The following is a 7569-nucleotide window of genomic DNA, read 5'->3' on the forward strand; positions in this document are numbered from 1 at the left end:
CTGCAGAGTATTCCCTGCAGGGCCGCTCTCTGATTACTTGGAACTGCTTGGCGTGCAGAAGAGCTGATGAAAAAGTTTGGGAAGCCATTGAGCATTTTCACTGGCACAAGCACGTGGGAGGGATCACATCTATGTCACGCAGCTGAGATTAAAATCAGAATCAAAGCCATTCTACAAAGGCCTGAATTTGTTTGTTTTCATATGCCCCAGCCCATTTCCAATGCTAGGATTCATTTATCTTATAGAGCCACAAATATCCCAAGGCATTCTCTCACAGAATCATGGAATATCCCAAGTTGGAAGGGATCATCCAGACCAACCCCTGGCCCTGCACAGACATTCCAGCAATCCCACCCTGGGCATCCCTGGGAGCGTTGTCCAAACCCTCCTGGAGCTCTGGCAGCCTCGGGGCTGTGCCCATTTTCTGGGGAGCCTGGGCAGTGCCAGCACCCTCTGGGAGGAAGAGGCTTCTCCTGATGTCCAACCTAAACCTCTTGGACACAGCTTCACATGAACCCTCCCTGCAAAGTCTTTCAAGCAGCAGACAAACACTCACAATGCCAACACCACACACCTGTAAAACCTTAGGCTGCATTACCCACAGAGGAGCAGCAGCAGCACTGGGCTGCTCTGACAATCCTGCTCTTGACTTGCCCTGACACACACCTTGCTTGAGGTGAGGTTATGCAAGGGGATGAGATAAATGACCCACTCATTGTAAAATCTACCCATCTAGGTGACTTCAGCTCTTTCTCAATAGGAAGGATACAAACATTACAAACCTCACCCATTGAGACATGTATACACAGAGAGAGAAAGGACATTTATAAAATTCTATAGTAAATTTATGAAACATCAGCACCCCAGCACTTCAGTCAGTGCACCTGACATAGACAGAGCCTAATGGCTGAATTTCTAGTACATGTCTTTATTCTATCTATCTATCTATCTATCTATCTATCTATCTATCTATCTATCTATCTAATCTATCTATCATCTATCTCATATATACAGGACTTTTAAGGTCCCTTCCAAGCCAAACCATTCTCTGATTCCATGGTAAGGAAGGAATTGTTCCCTGTGGGCAGGGCCTGGCACAGGGTGCCCAGAGCAGCTGAGGCTGCCCCTGGATCCTGGCAGTGCCCAAGGCCAGGCTGGACAGGGCCTGGAGCACCCTGGGACAGTGGGAGGTGTCCCCGCCATGGCAGGGGTGGCATTGGATGGGCTTTCCATCTTATTTTGGGCTTCCATCCCAGACCATTCCATGTCTCTATGATACCTACACACAACAGGTAAAGAACAAAAGAAAAGCAGTTACCATTTGTTTTACATGGAAATGAAACCAAGGAACTAAGAAATTTGTCAAGGATCATAAATCTGTTGCAGAATCGGAAATTAAAGCAAACTAAGTTAAGTACTTCTTTGGTTTGGACAGGAAAGTGCTCTGAGATCAGTTGATAAGAGTGGAATAAAACACTAATATTCCTAAAGCAACATCTTCACTCTGTGCTGTGCAGACAGCTGGAAGAAGTGAGTTTTTCCAGTGGAACTGCAGGAACTCTGTGTGCAATCCCCCTCCTGTTTCCTTTCCAGCAGCCCACAGCAGCTCACAGGTTTCAACACGAGTCTGTCCCACAAGCTCCTTACCTTGTGTCCACTCAAGGGTTAATGAGTTTGCAAGTTACAAAGCCTGCTGTGTCTTGTGTGGGAGTAAATGTCATATCCCACTGCACAGGGTATTTATAGCACAGCACTATTTGGGAAGTGAAACTTTTCAATGGTGAAGTTTTCAAGCAGTTGCTTCAGGATGAAGTTCTGAAGAAAGGAAGAGCAGAGCAGAGAGACGTTTGTCACTCTGGCTCAAGGTGGCTCCAAATGTCTCAGTGAGAGCAGAGGGGTCTGAATGGGACCACCTCAGCTCTGAGAGCTCCAGTGTCCACTCCCAGGGGGGTTTGTGCAGCTGGCACACCAACCCCATGTCCCCGCCGGGGGACAGAGCACTGCTCTGCCATCATCCCCTCAGTACCTGCTGGAGGAGCTCTTCTCATGGACAAGGCACCCAATGTCCCCTGGCAGGGTCACCCTCCATACAGGTTCTGCAGTGCAGCTGCCATGGCCAGACACCAAACTCCAACACAACCTGCAGGAGGGAACACCTCGACCCAGGAGCAGACTCTGGGAATGGCAGCACATGGTGGCCCCCAGCCCTCCTGTGCCCCAGCTCAGCAGCACCCATGAGGGCTGGACCTCAGCTCCCAGGAGAGGGTTTATGACAAGACAGTGTGGGGCAAAGTGGTCAGAATTCTCCTTTGTTAAAATGGTGACAGGTCCCTGGCATTGGTGGGATGATGCTGGAGATGAGCCAAGGTGGAATGAGCTGTCTCCATCTCTGGATCCACACTGAAGCTGCCAAAACATTGCCTAGCTCGAGTCCTTTTATTGTAACTTGCTGCTCTTGGCTCACACACCCCAAACATGGAGTGACAGACCAGGAGCTCCCAGCTAAGAGCTTTTCCTGACCCAGAGTGGATCACCACCATCAATCCAGGCAGGAACAAAAGCTTTCTGTGAGGCTGTGGGCGCTCTCTGAACTGGAACTGTAATCACACAAGTGGGTCTTGACACTACTGGGGCACCCAAAAGGAGGACACTGCATATTTCGCAGCAATTATTAATGCAGCTATTTGTGCTCACTCTTCAAACCAAGCACGGATACGCCCTGTGCTATTTCCATAAACAGGAGCACAGCTGTATTTGCATTCTCTCCATGTGCGCTGGTGCTCAGAGCTACTTGTGGGTTTGATTGCTGCAACAGAAACCCGAGCCGGCCGTAGGAGACCCTGAACCAGGACGGAGGGGCAGAGCAGGGCCGGGAGGGGCAGAGCAGGGCTGGGAGGGACAGGGGGACCTGAACCAGAGCCGGGAGGGGCAGAGCAGAGCCCGGAGGGGCAGGACAGAGCAGGGAGGGATAGGGCAGGCCCGGGAGGGACAGAGCAGGGCTGGGAGGGGTAGGGGGACCTCAACCAGAACCCGGAGGGGGGCAGAGCAGAGCCCGGAGGGGCAGGACAGAACCGGGAGGGACAGAGCAGAGCCGGGAGGGACAGGGGGACCTGAACCAGAGCCCGGAGGGGCAGGGCAGAGCCCGGAGGGGCAGAGCAGGGCCGGGAGGGACAGGACAGAGCCGGGAAGGACCGCGGGACCTGAGCCAGAGCCCAGAGGGGCCGGGCAGAGCGGGCCCAGCACCGCTGCAGCTCCGGTGCGTGGCACAGGCGGGGCTCTCCCCCTGCCCCAAGCCCTGCCGGGGCCGCAGAGCTGTCGGGAGCTCGGGGTGATCCGGACCTGCTCCTGCTGCTCCCACCTTAAGGGCTCTCCCCATCTCCGAGCTGTACCGGTGCCGTGACCGTGCTCGCTGGCTGCAGCGTCATTGTTACACCCGTCACTCTCCGTCCGTGCCTTCCAGGCATTCTGTACAGCTCCAGGAGTGACAAACCTCTCTGCCAGTAACACTGAGACCACTGATTCATTTCGCACCATTTAACCACAAGAGAAAAGCAGAGTGCTCTGGATTTCAGTGTTAAACTTGGGCTTGTGACAAGCTCCACGTGTGCTTTTCTCAATCCTGTCCTCCTCCTTCCCTCCTCATCCCCAATAACTACAGAACACAACTCCAATGGAAAGTGTGGCTTGTTCAAACCCACAACATGGGCATTAAGGTCTTTTATATTTTGTCAAAAGATTTGTTTGCTCTTCTTTCCACTGTGATAAAAATATCAAGGTCATAAATACCCCTAAATGCACCACCACAATCACCTCAACTACTCTGGCAAAAATAACCTCAGACTTTTAAAGGAAAATTATGTCAAATGTTGTAACCAGTTGTGTTGTCACAACTCCTGCCTCACTTCAAGGTTTCTTTCAGCTTGAATTAGGAAGAAATGCTCCCCTGGGAGGGAGGTGAGGCCCTGGCACAGGGTGCCCACAGCAGCTGGGGCAGCCCCTGGATCTTTGGAAGTGCCCAAGGCCGGGTTGGACATTGGGGCTTGGAGCCATCTGGGACAGTGGAAGGTGTCCCTGCCATGGCAGAGGAACTTTCAGATCCCTTCCCACCCAAACCATTGTGGGACTCTGTAAGGGTGATCCTTTACTCAGTGATGTTGGAGGTTGTGTGGATCCCAGGCTCTGTGACTCTAACACATTCTGCCCAAACATGAGAGCACACACAACATGAACCCAAAACTCAACTCTCTCCATAGAGAGAGAGCTGCTCAACCCAACCCAGAGCTGCTCCAGGGAGGGCTGAGCTAACCAGAGCAACCCCATTCCCCATATTTTACACACACACTTTAACCAATTCCATGAGTTTTGGAGTAACCTGCAGAAAATCCTGTTGACTACAACACATGAGGTGTGACAGTGATCTACTGTGATGGGTGCTTTTAACTCAGGGCTCATACCCAGAGTTAAATGGGCATCAGGGACTGTTCTGCAATACAGAACATACAATCATTCAGGTGGGAAACAACCTCTAATATCATTGAGTGAAACCAACATCAATCAACCAACACAGTAGACACCTCCTATCAAAGAGCTGTTGGAAGTTACAATTTCTATCCAAACTTTGCAAGGAGTTTGAGCAAGAGGCCCCTGTGCAGAGGCCGTGTATGCTGAAGGTGAGGGATGTGAGATTTTGCTCCTGCCCATTCCAAAGCTGCTCCAAGCACCATCCCTGTGGTTCTCACACAGACTCTGCCAGAGGCATGAATCATCCCCTGCTCCTGTGTCACACGAGGAGTCCAAATCCAGAAGGAATAAACACTGGATGAAATCCTTCCCTGGGAGGGTGGGCAGGCCCTGGCACAGGGTGCCCAGAGCAGCTGGGGCAGCCCCTGGATCCCTGGCAGTGTCCAAGGCCGGGTTGGACGGGGCTTGGAGCAGCCGGGCATAGTGGAAGGTGTCCCTGCCATGGCAGGGGTGGCACTGGATGGGCTTTAGGGTCCCTTCCTATCGAATCCAATCCATGTTTCTATGGTTCTCTAAGTTCATCACAAACCTTTCTTGAAAGCTCTGAAACTGCCTCTGAAATGCTTTATTTCTCATGGCTCCCCCATCTCACTGAGTCAAGGACCAAGTTATCACACCCACCCCTTCCTTTAGTGTCAAAGCAAAAGATAACCGTACTTGGGCAAAGTATAAGACGAATAATAAAGTGTCATTTACTGGGGAGATCAGAGTTAAGTTATCATAAACTTATAGCACTCGAAAATGTCGCCACAGCAGGACTGATACCTCCCACTCCTCACAGCTGGGGGCACACACTCCTGCGGCCCTTCCCTCGACATTTCACCAGGAAAGGGCGACAGAGTCTTAGACAAGGAAAAAAAAATCAGCAGAATGTCTCAGCTTCCGGAGGCAAGAGCAATATAACGGGCGACCCTTGGGAGCGGCTGCTGACAGGGAAAACGCGCTACTGCGGCACCGAGGTACCTCCGAGGGGGCTCCGAGGTGGCCTCCATACACCTGTCACCCTCTGCCCGAAGGAACCGAGGGACACAGCGGGACCCGACACCGGCGAGAGTCAGCGCCAACATGGCGGGCCATCATGAGGGGACCGGCGGCCGCTCCCAACTCCGCCCCCTTGGCCGAAGCGCATGCGCAGCGCGACGGCGCCCGGAGAATCGCGGGGCGGGGCCGACTTGGCAGAAAACCCCGCCCACTTCTGGGAAACCCGGCCGGCCTGAGCCCGGGGAGGCGGGGCAAGGACAGCGCGGTGATTGGGCGCGGTGGGAGAAGGGGCGGGGCTACGCGGCGAGACGGGGCGGTGATTGGCTGTGCGGAGACAGGGGGCGGGGCCATGGCTGGGTGCCGCCTGTCAGTGAGCGGGAGCTGCCGAAGCGGCCTGAGGGGCCGCACCGGGCTGTGCCGGGCGGGCTGAGCGGAATCGCGCCGGGCTGGACCGAGCCGAGCCGAGCCGAGCCGGAGCGGTAGGTGCTGGCCCGGCCACCCCGCGGAGACGGGATGCGGGTCCGGGGTGCGGCGTTCAGGCTGGGAACCGCGGGGTGCATCTCCCGGTAGGGCCTGGCGGAGCTTCCGCGGCTGCCGGCGGGAGCAGCGTGTGAGGAGCCCCGGGCCGGCCGGGGGCTGCGAGCGGGTGATGGGCTCGCCGGGCCCCGCCGCAACCGCTCCCTTCGCGGCGCTGTGTGTGGGTGTTCGGAGCTGGATGTCAGTGCTGCTGCCCGGCACCTCCTCGGGTCTGCGGTGCCCCGAGCTGCCGGTGCCCCTCAGATTCCTGATCTCCCGGTGCCCCTCAGATTCCTGATCTCTCGGTGCTCCGGGCAGCCTGGCTGTCTGATCTCCCGGTGCCCCTCAGACCCCCGAGCTCCCGGTGCACCTGATCTCCCGGTTCCCGGGGCTCCCGGTGCAGGGACTTCGCTGATCCCTGACCCTGGAGAGAGGAGAAGGATGAGGGATGAACTCAGCTCATACAACACAACCGAGCCGGACCTTAATTCACCTCAATTCCTTTTCGCTCCCAGCGTCCCTTTAACACAACTAAACGCCTAACTCCTTTTTTGCCCCCCCTTTTTTAAACTTTTTTTTCTTTTCTGGCAAAAGGTTAATATGTTTCTTTGCTGATTAATAAGTTGCTGCTGTGGTTGATCTCAGATGCTTCCTGTCAGCTTTAACTGGTTACATTAGAAACATGTGTTGAGTGCTCTGCACATGGACGGCACAGCAGTCTGAAACCAGCGCCTATAAACAAAGTCTGAATTTCTTTTTCAACCGGCTTTCTGAATGCTTTTATGAGTAATAATTCACGCTTCTGTGCTGTGACATTAGTGATAAGAATAGCTGAATTGAGTGTGTCTGTAGTGAGCTGCTTTATTGCATTTTACCTCAGTTGATGTCTGTTAATTGGCACGGCCACCGGATTCCTTGGGAATGAGTCACTTGCTATTAACTATTAAATTTTAACTGTATTAAGAGACTGAATCTTGTAGAGGGCTGAGAAGGAGCATAACAAACAAACATAACTGAAAACCTAAAGGGTTTGTGATCCAACACTACTGGAGTTAATGAACTTGAAGTTAATGAGTCTGATAGAGCTGAGCTGTTGAAGCAGTGATGAGGTGCTGAATTATTATTATTATTGCAAGAGGATGGAGGCAAAGTGGCCATGAATCAGCTTTCCTTCTGTGACTTTAGACCTTTGCTGGCAAGTGTCAGATGTGTTGGTGGAGACAGAGGGATTGAGGCCTGGAGGATGGAAAGATTTCCAGGTTCTGAGATGAGCAGCTGGCTGGGAGTAAAAGAACCCCGAGCTAGGAAGGGCTGGGAGAGGGAGATGAGGATGCATGGAGGGACAGACACGTGGGAATTGCATCTGTAGGAGAGTAAGCTTTGCTGATCAGGGTTTAATGAAGAAAATGGACCTTGTCTTTCCTAAAGGTAGTTCTGTTCCACTTTTCCTCATGTCTTAGAGTCTGCTCAGGCTGGATAGTTAAAAATCATCCCAGTCAGTTCATATTTTGATTTTATAGTCACAACTGAATTGGCAGGACCAATCATAAA

This window comes from Ammospiza caudacuta, chromosome 27 (genome assembly GCF_027887145.1).
Source record: "Ammospiza caudacuta isolate bAmmCau1 chromosome 27, bAmmCau1.pri, whole genome shotgun sequence".
Taxonomy (NCBI): domain Eukaryota; kingdom Metazoa; phylum Chordata; class Aves; order Passeriformes; family Passerellidae; genus Ammospiza; species Ammospiza caudacuta.